The sequence below is a fragment of the Macaca fascicularis genome, chromosome 7, assembly GCF_037993035.2.
Source record: "Macaca fascicularis isolate 582-1 chromosome 7, T2T-MFA8v1.1".
Classification (NCBI taxonomy): domain Eukaryota; kingdom Metazoa; phylum Chordata; class Mammalia; order Primates; family Cercopithecidae; genus Macaca; species Macaca fascicularis.
Genome location: NC_088381.1, coordinates 3,023,400 through 3,040,427, shown reverse-complemented (window position 1 = coordinate 3,040,427; position 17,028 = coordinate 3,023,400). Strand labels below are relative to the sequence as shown.

The window sequence follows — 17,028 nt, the reverse complement described above, 5'->3', positions numbered from 1 at the left end:
CCTCAATGTCCACAGTTTCTATGGGAGCTTAAAGTAGGCATGATCAATGGATTTATTGCCCATGTGGCTAATTTCAGTCTCCAAATAGATTAATATTGTTTAACCAAAAGCTCTCACCCTAAGCCTCATTGTTGTTTTTCTAGCATGGCCAGCCCTACGTTGAGTATACGGATGTGGTCAGTGCTTGCCCTAAAGCACATTGCTAGGCTATCCAGTATGGCCCAAGGACCCCAGGAAAATAGACACAATCTTATCAGGCATCATATTCCAGGGACCCAGAGATTGCCTCTCAGAGGCAGGGGGACAAAGACCAGAACTTTTGTTTGGGCAGGGCCAAATTTTTCATTACCCATGGGCACTAGCTGTGCTCACTGGTACTAGGGTGCTAATGTTCTCAAGCTCTCTCAGGGGACAGAGCTAGGGAATAAATGTATGTACATACACATTTACATCTTTATTAATTTCTCTGTCTATCATCTATCAGTCTATATCATCTATCTATCTATCTATCATCTATTATCTATCTCTCTATCATTAGACCATCTGTCTTCTATCCATCATCTTTCTATTTATCCGTATTAAAAACCAGGAGTTCACACCAGTACTTCCAATACCAATCCAAATCCACAGGGTTCTTTATAGTTTTTCCCTTTCTCATATTTGTAACTCTCTTCTCTAAGAGTAAGAAACCTATTTCCCATTATCCTTGATATACGTACTGATTTGTTCAATCCTCCACTATTGATCAGTCTTCCATCTCTGCCACCATTTTCTCCTTTCCAGGCGTAACTACCCTCCTAATGCTGCTTGATCTCTATGCTCCATGCTTGGCCACTCCTCCAAGAGGAAACTCCCTTCACCAAACCCCATGATGGCCCACCCTCTACATGGATGCTGTTCTCACATTCCCACCCCACTCTTGCCCTGACACCTCATAAGAAGGGAGGGAGGAAGAAGGGGGAAGAGGAAGAGCTATACACTAATTTGTTAGCATAGCCTTTTCTGAGTCTAGAAAATGATACTTGTTCATTGAACAGCGTTCAGAAATACAGAAAAGTATAGAGAAGAACTTGAAAGTCATCCGTAACTGCTGTTCAGAGATTTTCATTAACATTTTTTGTTTTACATTTTGTTCTCTTCCTAAGAACGTTTAAAAATAGTTGATAACATAATCTGTACAATTTTTACAACAAAATCAACAGACAAATTCAGACTTGTTCAAGATAGCAGTAGATAAAATGAGGGCAAGTGCTAAAACAGAATAATATTAAATACTGATAGATTATGAAAACATTGGAAGATCCAGGAAAGTGTACCTGAAAATACCACCAGTCACTTTGATCATGCCCCCTCCAGAGGGTGATGTCTCCCTCTCGTGTAGTCTTGCCCTGCTGTTGAGAGATGACTGCTCTAGTATAGGTCATGTGTCTTTAATTTAAATGGAAGTGGTGGCTGAGGGAAGGAGGCACAGAGAGGTGAAGAGGAGAGAAGACGGGGGCAGAGGAGAGAAGACGGGGGCAGAGGAGAGCCAATCATCCTGTGACTGTCATCTCAATACCTGCTGTAGGGGTACAGACTCCATCTCTGGTGGCATCACCCAGCCTGTTGATCATGCTTGCATGATGCTTGGTGTGTAGTCATCAGAGATAAAAGTACACGCTGGAGTCTATAAAGAGTCATAGCTTCCGGCCATGATGTTTCTGTTTATGGAGTCTTCATAGATACAGCAGTGGAAAATCAGAGAGGATGTGTCAGGGGCTGCCACATGACCCCCTTCCAACCCAAATTCTCCCTGAATGTTGAAGAAACCCAAAAGGAGGCTGATGATTGTGTAGGCGGGATGTTTTGGAGGCAGAACTGAGGCCATGATAGTGAGAAAGAGGAGGAGGAAATTGCAGGGAGCCCTTTAGAAGATCCACTCAGTGGAATACCATGATTGATAAGATATTAATTATGAGTAAAAATGAAGACAACAGATTCTCTTAGGTTTTCCTGTATGGGTATGGGTGAAATACCAAATTAATGTATGCATTATTAATATTTTAACTTTTCTTTCCTCTAATAACTACACTTTGCAAAAACATCCTGGAGAGTAAGAATTGGGTCATTTCTTTGGGCTGTCCGCACACTGAGAGTGCTGAACAATTAGAATACAGTCATTCCATGCTTCTTGGATGAGCTTTTCGTCTTACCTACAATAAGCATTATTGTGAACATTTAGCTTCATTGTAATCGATAACCATCTCTGGTTATATTAGACTCAGAGAACAGAACGTGTTCACTGAGATTCCCACCATCTACCTGGCCCTTCTGAAAGAGAATGTGTACTTTCAGGGTTTTGCTCCTGTGTAGTCAAAGTCAAAAACAGTGTGGTGATAAGGCCATGAATTTCAGAATTTAGCCCTCAAGATATGTTTATGCTTTTGCATCCTCTCTTGGGTAGTATATTTCCTGTATACTTATTTACATCTTACTGTGAATATAATATTAACTCCCTTTCTAAATAATTCATAGGAATTGCTAATACATTGTCATGAATGATTTATTTTTATTAAAAAAAAAAACCAAACAGGCCAGGCGTGGTGGCTCACGGCTGTAATCCCAGCACTTTGGGAGGCCAAGGCGGGTGAATCACGAGGTCACGAGATCGAGACCATCCTGGCTAATACGGTGAAACCCCATCTCTACTAAAAATGCAAAAAATTATCCGTGCGTGGTGGCAGGTGCCTGTAGTCCCAGCTACTGGGGAGGCTGAGGCAGGAGAATGGCATGAACCCAGGAGGCTGAGCTTGCGGTGAGCTGATATCACACCACTGCACTCCAGCCTGGTGACAGAGTGAGACTCCATCTCAAAAACAAAGCAAAACAAAAAAACAGTGAAATAAGTATAGGTCTATAAGGAAAAGTATGATATGCAAATCATAAAGATGAATCAGCTGATGAGTACCTAGGGTTTTTGCACTTTACGCAAAAATTAGAAAAATGGGTCACATCCAATTCTCTCCCACTTTAGATTATATGCCACAAGACAATTTCAGTTGCATTGCTCCTCCCGCAGACAGCCTTAAGAGGAACTCATATCTTTTAATAAAGGAAGCTTCAATAAAAGGTCAATTGCTTTTTTGTTATTTATAAGCATTTTGCTTTATCAACAAAAATAAAGCTTCCTTTAATGAGGTGTTAAATAAAGCCTTTGTTCATATCTGCACAGGGTGCTCACAGACAAAGCATGACAGGGAGATCAGAGCCCAGAGAGAGGATAGGAAGAGACAATACTGAGAAGCTATGAGTAATATTGTTATTGTGCTTGGGCACTAAACTTTTAGCACTCAACTTCCTAGTAGCCAAAGCAAGAAGGAAAAGTGGATAAGTTCTGCGGATGTCACTGCCTGCTAGAAGGAAGGCTATTCCTTCCACAGAAGAAATATTTCCAAACCTTCATTTATTTGCCCTTTCAACAAATGTTCACTGTACACTTAAAATGAGCTAGGTAGAGAGTTAGGCTTGGAAGAGACTAGTAAACAAGTCAATCACCTGCATAGATGTGGTAGCTTGTCTTGAGGATGGCCAACGTCATTCTTCCTCTCTGTGCAAGCGTATGCCCCTTCTCTGTTGAGAGATAAAGTCTGTTTCTCCAACCAGAAACTGGGCTGGTCTGGGAATATGTTGACCAATAGAATATAGCATAAGTCACACTAGGCCAGTTCTGAGACTACCTTTTTAAGAAAAGTGAAAATTCCTGCTTTCTTCCTTTTGGAAACTAGCCACCATGTAAGGAGTGCAACTACCCAGAGACACACTCTATGGCAAGTGGAGGAGTGCTGGATAACAAGATGCCACATGGTGAGGTACTAGGGTCAGCTCCATCCAACTACCAGCTGAATCCAGCCAAGTGAGTGACCATGGCAAATGTTGTGGGAAACAGCAGCAAACCATACTGCTGAGCCCTTCCTTAATCATAAGCAGAACAATGTTTTTTGTTTTGTTTTGTTTTAAGCAGCATATTTTGGGAGTAGTTTGTTACATAAGCTCAAAACCAATAACTTACAGTTTCAGAGAAGACCAGCAGATAAACAAGTAGTAACAAAAAGTATGATGCATGTTTGGCTTGCTTCCTCTGCTCTGTATTTCAGGAAGGTGTAATCTTACAAATATTTCCGGGTCATCTGACCAGCTGGCTCCTGATTAGGTTATGTCAATCGCAGGCACTGTCAATTTAGCCCTTGGGATAATTGACAGGAGGTTGGAAGGTAGGAGGAAGAGACAGTTTTTTTCCTTCTCTTTTCTAGAGTAGTGATTGACTCCAGGTTCTGGTATCTTAGGCATTTCCAGCAGAAGTCGCCAGAGCTGCTCATGAGATTCAGCAGTTCCAGAAGCTGAGATGGTGTGTAGTGAGTAGCATGCTGTCACGGTGGCCATCACAAGCAGCTGAGCGACTACAACATCAGCAGCCTGGGCATTTCCAGCAGTATTATCTGCAGGCCCTAACAATGTCAGTGGTCAGATGATCCCCAGTGCTTCCAGTGCCACTTCCTCCCTCTTTGCTCTTTGGTCACTTCTTCTACTAGAAATACCTAAAGTGTATTCTGGCCTGGCGCGGTGGCTCACACCTGTAATCCCAGCACTTTGGGAGGCTGAGGTGGGTGAATCACTTGAGTCCAGGAGTTCAAGACCAGACTGGTCAACATGGTGAAACCCCGTCTCTACTGAAAATACAAAAATTAGCCAGGTGTGGTGGCAAGTGCCCGTAGTCCCAGCTATTCGGGAGGCTGATGCAGGAGAATAGCTTGAACCTAGGAGGCGGAGGCTGCAGTGAGCTGAGATCGCGCCACTGCACTCTAGCCTGGGTGACAGAGTGAGACTCTGTCCCACCAATAAAAAATAAATAAATAAATAAATAAATAAATAAAGTGCATTCTGCTTTTCTAGTGAGACATCCATGGATACAGCTCTTGTAAGCAACACTGCTCTCAGGGAACAGACACCCAGTGATGAAAAAGTTGAGATTGTTTATCTTTCCTTGGGCATAAATACAGTAACAACCTCATTATCTGTGGAAAATGAGATACTGGTATTTCACATATGTAGCGGCAAATATTAATTAATTAATTAATTAATTAATTTTTGAGAGGGAGTCTCACTCTGCTGCCCAAGCTGGAGTGCCGTGGTGTGATCTCGGCTCACTGCAACCTCCGCCTCCCAGGTTCAAGTGAGTCTCCTGCCTCAGCCTCCTGAGAAGCTGGAATTGTAGGCACCCGCCACCATGCCCGGCTAATTTTTTTATTTTCAGTACAGACAGGGTTTTGCTATGTTGGCCAGGCTAGTCTTGAACTGTTGACCTCAGGTGATCCCCCCACTTCAGCCTCCCAAAGTGCTGGGATTATAGGCATGAGCCACTGCATCCGGCCAAATATTTATTTAAATTATAATTTGGCATTATGTAGGATAAAGGTCTCTGAAAGTTAACGTACTGGAACTAAGAGACGGCTACAATAAACCATTGTGATGGGGGGCTGGCTATTTCTGACTGCACTCAAGAGTTTACAGAAATGCTTAAATTCTCAGCTCAATGTATGATCAGAGGACTAGAGATCTTGTGATAGCTCTCAGATGATCCTCAGACAATCCATTGTCCTTTGTTAGCTGCAAGAAATAAGAGATACAGTTGAAAATCAGGCCCATAATTTGATTCTGCAAGTCACAGAATTCAATATAAGTTAAGAGTCATAGCCTTTCCATATCACTTAAGTGAAAGTCAGGGCACTAATTTAGAAAGAATGGGACCTCCATGAAATGGAATGGGGATATTTCAGTTGGTTCAGAAGAAGCTGAGAATTATGAAGCCCCAAATTTCCTTGAGCTTTTTGCCAGTAGAAGCGGCCTCCCCTTCCTCTGTCTGAGAAAGAGCCTCTTCTCTCACTTGAAGCCTTGATCAGGGCTTTTCAGACCTTGATGTGCATAAGAATCACCTGAGGATCTTGTCAAAATCAACATTTTGACTCGCTAGGCCTTGAGAGTGGCCTGAGATTCTGCACTTCTAGCAGGCTCGTAGGTGACACCATGGCTGCTGATTCACAGATCACACTCGGCACACCGAGGGACTCAATAAGTGCCTCCCCATAGCGGTTGAAAAGGATGTCAATTATCTACCGGATCTATCCTCACCATCTGTCAAGGTTTCCGGACCTGAAATTAGGAGATCAAGTATAAAGTCTAACCCAGCATGAGATAGCATTGAAAGAGTGGTAACAGCATGCCAATTTCACATATTGGTATTTCACATATGTAGTGGCAAATATTAATTAATTAATTAATTAATTAATTTTTGAGAGGGAGTCTCACTCTGTTGCCCAAGCTGGAGTGCCATGGTGTGATCTCGGCTCACTGCAACCTCTGTTCTTATATTAGAAAGAAGTTAAAAAAGATGTAAGGAAATGGATCCTAAGATTGCTAGAACAAGGAAAAAAGATAACATTGAATTAGGTCAAATTTATCAAAACAGATTCCACATGTTAGTTTGAGAGTTGGGGAGTAACTCTACCTCCCAGCTTGCCTCGTTAGTTGACTGAAACCTGGACTTAACGTGGCCACTTTCATTGAGGTTGCAGTGTTGTACACCCGTGGTGTGAGGTGGACTAACACTCTTAAAGACTTAGGCAAATAGTTACACTGGAGTGGGATTTATCAAGTATGACCCACAAACCTGCCCATTCACTGCGTTTCCCAGATGGGACCAGACTTTCTTCATTTAAGTATTGAGAAATGCATGGGTGAGGAGAGAACCAGATGCTTGAAAACTCTTTTGTAGCAACCTTCCATGAGCCAGCTTGGTGAGAAAATCCACAGTGCTTCCTGATTCACTGGGAATCATGGAATCTCACAGTGGCAGGGTCTAAGTATTAGATACAGCAAAACCACCAGGAAAAAATGGGCACAGCAGGGATCTTTGGCAGTGATGTCCTAAGAATGAAATAAATGGGTGGAATGCCGAATGATTGTTTGAAATATGCAATTTTATTTGATTTGATTTCTTATTTTTTAAGAGACAGGATCTTGCTCTGTCACCCAGGCTGGAGTGCCGTGGCCCGATCATAGCTCACTGCAGCCCTGAATCCCTGGCCTCAAGGAATCCTCCCACCTCAGCTTTCCAAAGTGCTGGGATTATAGATCTGGGCGGGTATGCTCGAGTGGTCTATGCAGTTTTAAAACTCTAGATCTGGTGGCCAGAAACATGACTCGATTTACTGGAATTGAGATGTTTTGTGTCATCCAGTACCAAGAACTGAGTCAGCTCACAGTCCAAAGTTCCACTGGAGGAAGGGGAGACTCAGCCTACTTGAAGAATGGCCCTTCTACACTGCAACAGGAATATGTTGTAAAGGTCCCCCTTGCCCATTCTCCAGAGGACCTGTGGTCATTTGTTCTGTTAATTTACACTGATTTTGATGTGGCACTGCTTCAATCCCTTGCTGCAAGTAGGAAGCTCAGAATTTTTATTGTTATTTATTCCTCCTGCTCTTCCAATACTTTTTTGAGGTTCCTTGGAGCTCAGTAAGTAAATGATATTTTGGCCTAAACCTATCTCAGCATGGTTCCTGTGGGTTGCAGACCAACCTAATTCCATTATGTACAATTCAAATATACGTATTTGGCAATTGACATTATTGTAGTGCTCTTGGAATCTTGGAATGAGGACTACTATGGTGAGAAAAGACAAATGGTGTTCCCAGAACTTCCCCGTTCTTACCAAAATGGTAAACCCAAAGTGATCCTGCATCCCACGGGGAATCAGAGAGATTCGTGCCACCAACAAAGACTTGAAAGAACAGTTTTCCTATCATCTGCCCAGTTATTCACTTGTCCACTTGACCTGTGCAAAAGACAAACAGATCTTGAGAATAACTTGACTAATGCACATTTACAATCCCCCTCACCTTGCTAACTCATCCTTCAGGTCTCAGCTGAAATACCATTTCCCTGAGAAACTTCTCTGAAACATAGAGTAAGTTGTGCACACCCTCCCTCTCCCAAAAGTCAGTAAGGCTGAGTGCATAATGGTAGATGACAATTACACAAAAATGACACTTGTATAGGTTGGTCTGAAGCCAGGAAAACAGATACTTCAAACAGGTAAATCTAACAGAGGAAATTGGTTGCTAATTATTGTTTGAGGAGCTAGAGGCGCAAAAGGGGCTAACAAGTAGATTGTTCAGATATTAGTAACTGCAGGTGCCCCATTCACTTAGGGCTGAAAGAACAAAAAGGGAGGATGGTATTACCTGCAGGTAGGAGCTTGCCCTGCAAGACCACTGCTGGGCACTGCCATTGCCACTGGGTCCACACCACTGTCAAATCCACTTATGCTCTGCTGAAGCTTCCAGGCTCCTGGAGCCCACAGCTGCCCACTGCTGCCACTGCTAGTGGTTCTCAGCTGATGACAACCCCTGTCAGAATGTCCAGTGCCACTGGATTCCACAGTTGCAGGCAGCCATCGGGGACTCTGCGTTCCTGATATATTCCAATCCTCCAACAGAACCTCCCCGGGGCAGGTGCTAACCCGATGTCTACTGGAAAGGGAGTCTGGGAAACGGGGTTTGCAGAGATCCAGGCCCCTCAAAAAGGAGAAGACTATAAAAGACACAAAAGAGGACACAAGCAAACAAGAAAATGACCAGAGCAGTCCAACCTTTTGGCTACTTGGCATCCACTCCCAGCCTTCCACCTGAGTTTCATTTCTGTACAATACAATGCTCAGGGTAGTCTGCTGGAGTTATATGAAACACGTGAAACATTTTCATGTACTTTTTCAAAAGATAAAAAGTCCCATCTATAGCTGTCCCTGAAGCCAACTCTGGATGAGGCTGACAAGGTAGTTCTGGCCAAGCCAATGGTACCCTGGAGTTGCCTAATGGAAGCAGGAATGGGGAGTTCCCACTCCCACTACACAGTCTTTTAAGATTGAGTTCTGTACATCATCCCCTGTAAATATGTCTCAGATGGCAACCAGTGTGAGAGATATTTACAGGACAAGCTTTTCAGAACTCAATCTTAAAACAATTGTCATATGTCACATAATGGAAAAGTCTAATGCAAAAATTGCAAAGATTCAAATGATCTTTTGGGCCAAATCTTATATTGCCTGCAGTACAAACTGAGAGCATAGAATCAAAATTCGGTCAAGGAATGGAAGTGACTATCTCTGCATGAATAGTACAATTTCCCCCCCCACATAATATCATATTCCTGTCTGCAACTCATGCTGTTGGTTCATGAATGGTTCAGGCTCTCACTGGTCCATGTTCGTGCTTTCTAGACTGATGTTGATTTTGATTTTGATTGTCCGAATTAGGCTGAAGCATCAGCATTGGAAGTAGTCACAATTTGGTTAGTCCAAGTGAGTGGCACAAAGATTGTTTCAAACAGTAGAACTTTCCAAGGAGATGACCCTGCCTGTTCTGGAAGCGGTCAGCTCTCCACTACTCAGGCTTATATTATGGTTAAGAGAATGCAGGCCTAAGCACGGAAAGCAATATTTGAATCCCATTCGGGAAATGGCTTAGAAGCCAAGAAAGTTTCAAGAACTTTCCACCTCTGAAAATGTGTATTTGCTACGAGTGTTGACCTCAACTTAGCCACATGTGTGATTCTATCCAGAGGCTGATCCGGTGCCTCAGTTTCCCCAACTTCTGTGAAAGCTGACTTGGTGAATGGGATCTGGTGTCTGTCCTTACCCTCTACGTCCCTGTGCAAACCTCTACTGAAGCTATATTTCTACTTGCAGACCTCTCACTTCTTTATATCCCAGCCCCATTGACTTCTGCTTCAGGAAGCGCCTCCCCTCCCTTCTCAGTCCTCAAACTTCAGAGGAAGGCTCCTGTGGCTGGGATCTTCCATGCTCCTTCTTGTCCCTCCATCCTGTTCACCATCTTGCTATCTGCAGGCTGGAAACACTCACTGAGGGCATAGAGAACAGTGAATTGCCTAGAACGTAAGAATTCCTTTGTAAGATTTGACACCTAAATATTATCATTATTTGTTGTGAAAATTTGGTATGCAAGCACAGCAATGCTGATTACATAGCCCGTTTTGGGGGGCGTTTGCGAACTACGAGGAGAGTTTTCAGGTCTCCACACACCCTTGAGGATTATGTCGCTTTTCACAGTCGTGTTTTTAAGCTTCTTGCTAAGGCTTATAAATTTACGAGTTTCACTACGTTCCAAAGGAAAAAAAAAAAAAAAACCCGCATTCCCACACCGGGAGTCGAACCCGGGCCGCCTGGGTGAAAACCAGGAATCCTAACCGCTAGACCATGTGGGAGATGACGGGAAAATGCTGGATTCTAAACTAATTGAATCATTTCCGCCTGCCCTTGCCTTCCGCGCTCCGCCCCGGCTCTGACAACAAAGCCCTGTCTGCGCCTGCGCGGGCTTTCGGCGCTGCCCCGTTGCTGACGGCGCGGTGCTCCTCGAAAGGCGGAGGCGGGGTTTGGCGCTGCGGCTCCCGGTACCGCCGGTTGTTCTGCGCGGAGGCCGCTAATCCGTCGCACCCCGGCTCGCGGAGGCCACCCCAGACCTCCTCAGCCCCGGCCCGTAGGAGCCCGCAGCCCGGCCTCAGTTTCCAGAAAGCACCTCCGTGCGATTTGGAAAGAGCACGGTTTGAAGGGCTGCAGAACGGAGCCCCGCAGGCCTGGTCTGGGCGCCGAGCCCCACCTGCCATTAGACCCCATTCTGCCAGTCAGGCCGTTTTAACTGAAATGTTGCATTTAGATGAATTTTAGTTTCGTGAACCAAGCCCGAATGGATGAAACTCATAGGACATGTTTTGGAGCCAAAGGCCTTCCGAAACGGCTGGCTTTAAGATCTTGTTCAGAGAGCCTGCCCTTTGCAGGGACGTGGTTGGAGCTGGAGTTCTTTATCCTCAGCAAACTGATGCAGGGAACAGAAAACCAAACACCGCATGTTCTCACTCACAAGTGGGAGTTAAATATTGAGAACACATGGACACAGAGGGGAACGACACACATGGGATCTATGGGAGGGTGGAGGGTGGAGGAAGGACAGGATCAGGAAAAATAACTAACAGGTGATAGGCTTGGTACCTGGGAGATGAAATAATCCGTACAACCACCCCCCATGACACAAGTTTACCTATGTAACAAAACTACGCGTCCTGCACATGTATCCCTGAACTTGAAAGTTTTTTTTTTTTTAATCTTGTTTAGGGATGGCCTTACATTATTAAAACATTATTAAAACAAAACACCTAAAATCGTAAGGGAAGAACCCACTTATTGCACTACGGTAACAACACTTCCATGGCCAAAAAAAAAAAAAAAAAGTAAAAAACTAAACTGCTGAATGGCAGATAAACATGTAAAACCCATAGAAGAAAAAAAAGAGAGAGACTGGTATTATATAGATCAGAAACTACACATGAATGATAATAAGACAATCACTGCAACATAAAAGTGAGAACTTAATGTTCAGCCCCTTCATGGAGAGGAAGCCCATGGCTAAGAGGCATTTGAGAAAGATCTCAGCCTCACTGATACACAGCCAGCATTTGGCCAACAAGCAAAAGCGTGGAAATGTCAGGTACTGGCAAGCATGTGGAGAAAAGGAATTTTCTAGAAACTTGTAAAGCTTGATCAGGGAGGGAGATTGTCAGGATTTCCTAAACGTGCCTATGATCAAGCAATTCCATTTAAAAAATTTTTGCAAAACTAGTACGGTTCTGGAACTGCTGTGCATACACTGAACACGAAGTAATACTGCTTTGAAAATACCTGTGTTAGACACAGCTTAAGGCACAGTAGCACTACCACACTGCAGCCGGCAGAACCCTCCTAAGCAAAAAGCATAAAAGGATGGAGGGGTTACGAGAATCTTAATTTCAGCTCTAAGAATTTCAAAGGTCTATGTGATAAAATAAAATAGTTTTTAAGTATTTCAAACATTTGTGGGAAGAAATCACTATAAACAATGCAACAGCCAGCCCTAGGCTGGGAGAAAATATTTGAAATATTTTTGATAGGAAAAAGTGACTATCCTTACCGCTGAATCTAAGCATTCAAGAAAAACCCACAGAAGGGGCTGAGGCTGTGAATAGAGGACTTAGAGGAGAGGGGTTCTGATTGGTCAGCAAATGGGGGCTGGAGCCAGCTCAACCTTGCTGGTACCATAGCAACACAATTTAAAGCAGTGCTGAAATATCCAGCATTAGGGAGGAAGTGAGGCCACAATCTCAGACAATGACAATAGGTACAGCCCCTTTGGGGCAGGAGCAACCTGACAATTATCTATCAAAATAGGAAGGTGCACCTTCAATCTAGAAATTTCAGTTCAGCGTTGCCCAAGGCCAGGAGCCCTGTGATGGCCATGTCTTAAAGGAGTCAGTCTGGGGGCCAACTCTGGGCAGTAGCAAGCAGTGGGGACTTGGGAACCCTGAGGCCTCTAAATCCCGGTCTGCTGCTCCTACACCAGGACAAGGCCATTCACCTTTCTGACAAATGAACAGAGTGGCTGGCTTTCTCCTGCTGTGCTGTGCAGTTTTGCTGGGAATCGGCCGCCCAGGCACAGGCGGTCTTTCCCAGATGTTTCTCTCTCAGTGGAGCCATGGATGGGTAAGGGGTGAGTCTTAATTCCAGGCCCAGGTGCTTAGACAACTGGCAAGTGTTTCCCACTCTGCTAGTCCGCTACCTGAATGCAGAGGATTCTGAGGCTGGAGGAGGAGCCAGCGCCACAGATGGAAAAAGAGTGGGTCCCTGAGTCACTGCGTGGAAACCACTTCCAACCACCAATGAACACACTGAGTTCTTATAGCCAGAAATAAAGTTTTATTGCATTCATCATTTAAATTTGGGGCTTGTTTGTTATCACTATCCTAAGTGACACAACAGGGTCCTGAAAAAAGGGCAAGCACCACAAAAATGAAACAAGTGTTCTAGTAGATGATTACATGTCTTAGCAATGATGGCAGGGCTGGGGTGGGGAGACACTGAGGTAAAGTATGGTAGAAACTGAAGTATAATAAGAAGGCTTGAATAGTGTGCTTCATTTTACTGAGTAGTGTATCAGGATATTTCACTTCAGTTTGGTAATATTAATCCAAATAATTTTAAAAAATAGGAACTAATATCGTACATTTCTATAATTTATTGGAGATTAATGTACTTTAATAATTTAGAATTTAAATTTAAGAAATGTATAGATCTGAAAGATAACTGGGGATTTTCAAGGCTAGAACCTCAAAAATATCCAGTAGGTAAAAATCACTTGCCCCAAATCATCCAACTGAGAGATTTCGTGAAATCCTTTTAGCAGATCCTCCTGCATTGGTCCCATGATAAAAATAACATTGGAATATGATGAAATGAATGAAAACCTAGACAGCATTTTTTCCGTCAAGGAATGGAAAGTTCCATGACAAACATTCTGAACCAAAAGTTTTCAAATTCCAGTGTCTTTCTATTAGTTGTAATTTGGGTGCCATAATATTACTGGTAATCAATGGTTTATTAACTTGAGCAACCTGAGAGTTAAAATAGAATAATATTTTATTTATGTGTGTGTGTGTGTGTGTATTCATGTGTATAAGTTTCCTCCCTCTTTTGAAGTCGGGTGTCCCTGGCATAAATGCTATTGCTTTTTTTTTTTTTTTTTTTTTTTTTTGAGACGGAGTCTCGCTGTGTCTCCCAGGCGCCCGCCACCGTGCCCGGCTAATTTTTTGTATTTTTCTTCAGTAGAGACGGGGTTCACCGGGCTAGCCAGGAGGGTCTCGATCTTCTGACCTCGTGATCCACCCGCCTCGGCCTCCCAAAGTGCTGGGATTACAGGCGTGAGCCACCGCGCCCGGCCCTAAATGCTATTTCTAAAAGCTCACTAGGGCCGGGCAGGAGAATCGCTTGAACCTGGGAGGCGGAGCTTGCAGTGAGCCGAGATTGCGCCACTGCACTCCAGCCTGGCGACACAGCGAGACTCCGTCTCAAAAATAAAAATAAAAATAAATAAATAAATAAAAGCTAACTAGCTAATTTTTGGAAAAACTACGGAACCTTTGAATTTGAATTTCCCTCTGTAATAATAAGAATCACTGTGAGGGCACTGAGTCCTTGTGAGGGTGAGTTCCTGGTATCACGCCTGAAATGAAGGTGGTACTTGCTGCGGGTTAACTGCCAGTATCCACTGTCACCTGCAAATGCTCTGTGGAGAGCCTCGGTCCGGCCACCTCCACTCAGCTAATGAACAGGGATCAGGAGGGACCCGTGGCTCCTCCAGTGACAGATCTGGCTGATCACTTCTCCAGTGGTGTTTGGTTCTGACTGAGGAAATTACCTGCATTTCACCCGTATTCTGTCTGCCCAGACCTCTGTGACAGTATCATCCCCAGAAAGCTGAAGGGACTTGCTTAAGTGCACACAGCCAATTTGGCCTGGGAAAGACCTCGTGTGTTCTCCGCATGCACATGCGTGCTTTCCTCTCCAGCTCTCTTTTGCTGGAATCTGTCAGCGCTTCTTGTCTTTATTAGTTATTTGATAACTGTTTAAGGCCTTGTGGTTTTCATCATCTTTAAGCCAGTTAATCAGAGCTCTTTCATATGTAAACATCACATGTGCAATACACAGAAATACACAGAAAGACAGAAGAAGATCCAGTAGTTGTAAGATTTTTCATTTGCCAGTTTTTAAGTTTCTTAAATGTATGTTTTCAAAAACCTTAAATTGAATGCAAGTTCCTTGGGCAAGAGTCACGCCTGAGCTGTTTTTCTGCCCTGTCCATGGAAAAGCATGGAGCCTGGTACACAGTTGATGTGCAACTATTTTCTATTCTGTAAAAGAAAGGGAGTCTCACACTCTTGTGCAGGCTGGAGCGCAACAATTGTTTTGATGGATGTATTTCCTTTTTAATGATAATAGGGTTATAGAAATAATTTTTGGCAAGTCCAGCTTTCTCCACTCGTGTTAAATAAATGTGTCCAGTGGGGAAGGAAGATACCCTTATTCTTCCTCTAACAAACACACAGAACAAAACAAAAGTTGACATTGCCTCCAGAGAGTGTCTTTGGGGGTTCTCTAAGCCAAACAAAACTTCTATTTTAAAAAGTAATAGTTTAATTATATTAGCTTAACCTCATGAAATTGTCAAGAATCCACTGGTTTTGACTTACTACAATGGAAATTTCCTATCGTTCAACTTAATTCCTCTACCCCTAACTGTGAGTGTCAGATCTACCTATTATATTAACAGAGGAGACTAAACAAAAAACTCACTGTTTAATTAAAACATGAGATTCTCCAACATCAACAATGACAAAAAATTGTACTTGCTTCCAAAGTTACAGATACTTTGATTTTTAAAGTGAAAGAATACTTCAGGGGAAAGAGGCATTTAACTGACGGCAATTAAAATATTTTATTTTGCACATTTTCACAAAAACATCTGACCTGAAGAAGATATATTCCAGGAGCCACTCGCAGGGCTTGAAAAAGGCCAGAACAACTGAGGTTCCCGGCTGCTTAAGCCTCATTCACTTTGTGAGACTTCACCTTCTGCTGTAAGGAAAGAGTTAAACATTCCTGTCACTGTTCTCCCTTAGGTCCTATTATCAATGAGTGTGGGCCTTCACTGGATCCCTCCAGAATTGTAGGATAGGCTTCCTCGCTGGCCTCTCGTGCCTCAGGTTTGTCCTCTGTCTAATACGATTATGGCAGTCCACTGTTTAAAACCCTTTAATGGGCATTAATTATATCAGATCACGTTCAAATTCCTTAGCAATTCAGGAAGGTTATTAGCATCTGACTCATGCCCCCACCCACAGCCTCACTTCTCTGCTTCGGATCCTTGAAGCTTCTCCTAACACACCCTACTGCTTGAAAACATTTTTCTTTTGTCCGGTTTGTTTCTTCCTAAAATCCCTTCTTTCCCGGACTTTATGCATGTTGTTTGTCCACTCTACCTAAGAAATGTGTACCTGTCAGCAAGACTCAGCTTAAATGTAACTTCATTATAGAAATACTCCTAAATAAATACGTAGTTCAAAAAAGAAATCCTCCTGGAATTGAGTTCTGTGCCATGGTGTCTCCATCCCCATCCCAAGAGGATTATTCTCATCATACCACTGATAAAAAAAGAAACTTCGGCTGAATTAAATGTAAAGAGATTTAAGAAATGAACAATTCGTGAATTAGGAAGCCTCCTGAGCCAGAGTAGACTCTGAGACTCCAGCACAGCCATGGGGTGGAAGAAGACTGATGGACAGAAAAAGGAAAGTGACATATGGAAAACGGAAGTTAGGTACAGAAACAGCTGGATCGGGTACAGCTCGGCGTTTGCCTTATTTGAACAGTTTAAACAGTTGGCTACATTTGATTGGCCAAAACTCAGTGACTGGCACAAGTGTAGGCTGTGGTCTGTTTACACCTCCACTTGTTATAGTTCACGATGTACAGAGAAACCTTTAGGCTGAACTTAAAATATGTAAGGAGACAGCTTTGGGCTAAACTTGATTTAACAATTTCACCCCCAATTTGAGAGATCAACCAAAACTTTAGCCATTGATGTCACTATAACCATTGTAAATATACTTATTTGGTCTTGAAACCCACTGGGAAATGGTAGAACAGTGCGTTTTGCAAGGTAGGAGCAAGGACTGAGTAGAAGGTACCTCCTTATGCTGGAACGTCCTGTTTACAGGAGAAAAACAAAGCCTGATCTGTTCTAGGATCTGTGTGTTTCCTTAACATCTTAGTTTGATTACGTCACATTTAACATGAGTGACTCCATTTTGGTTTGGAGGGACTCTTCTCAGTGGTGAGATTACGAACCCAAGGCCCGAGTTCCTGAAGTTTTACTGCAGTGAGGATGAAAAAAGCAGTCTTTCTCTGATGTCTCAGAAGATCCAGTCTTTGGGTTCTAGATTGTGAAGGAGTTGACTGTCCTCAGTGAACCATAAAAAGCTTTGTAACCTGTGACATCATAATCTGCTGTTGTAACATCAGTCCTCTTGCATGGTAAAGCTTTCATACAACCA

The 17,028-nt window shown here is 43.2% G+C and overlaps 1 non-coding gene across 1 annotated transcript; it reads right to left on the bottom strand.

The window, feature by feature from the left end:
- Positions 1–10,245: 10,245 nt before the first annotated feature.
- TRNAE-UUC (transfer RNA glutamic acid (anticodon UUC)) lies at positions 10,246–10,317 on the bottom strand. Its single transcript has one exon. It is a non-coding gene; the product is annotated as a tRNA-Glu (tRNA).
- Positions 10,318–17,028: the final 6,711 nt, after the last annotated feature.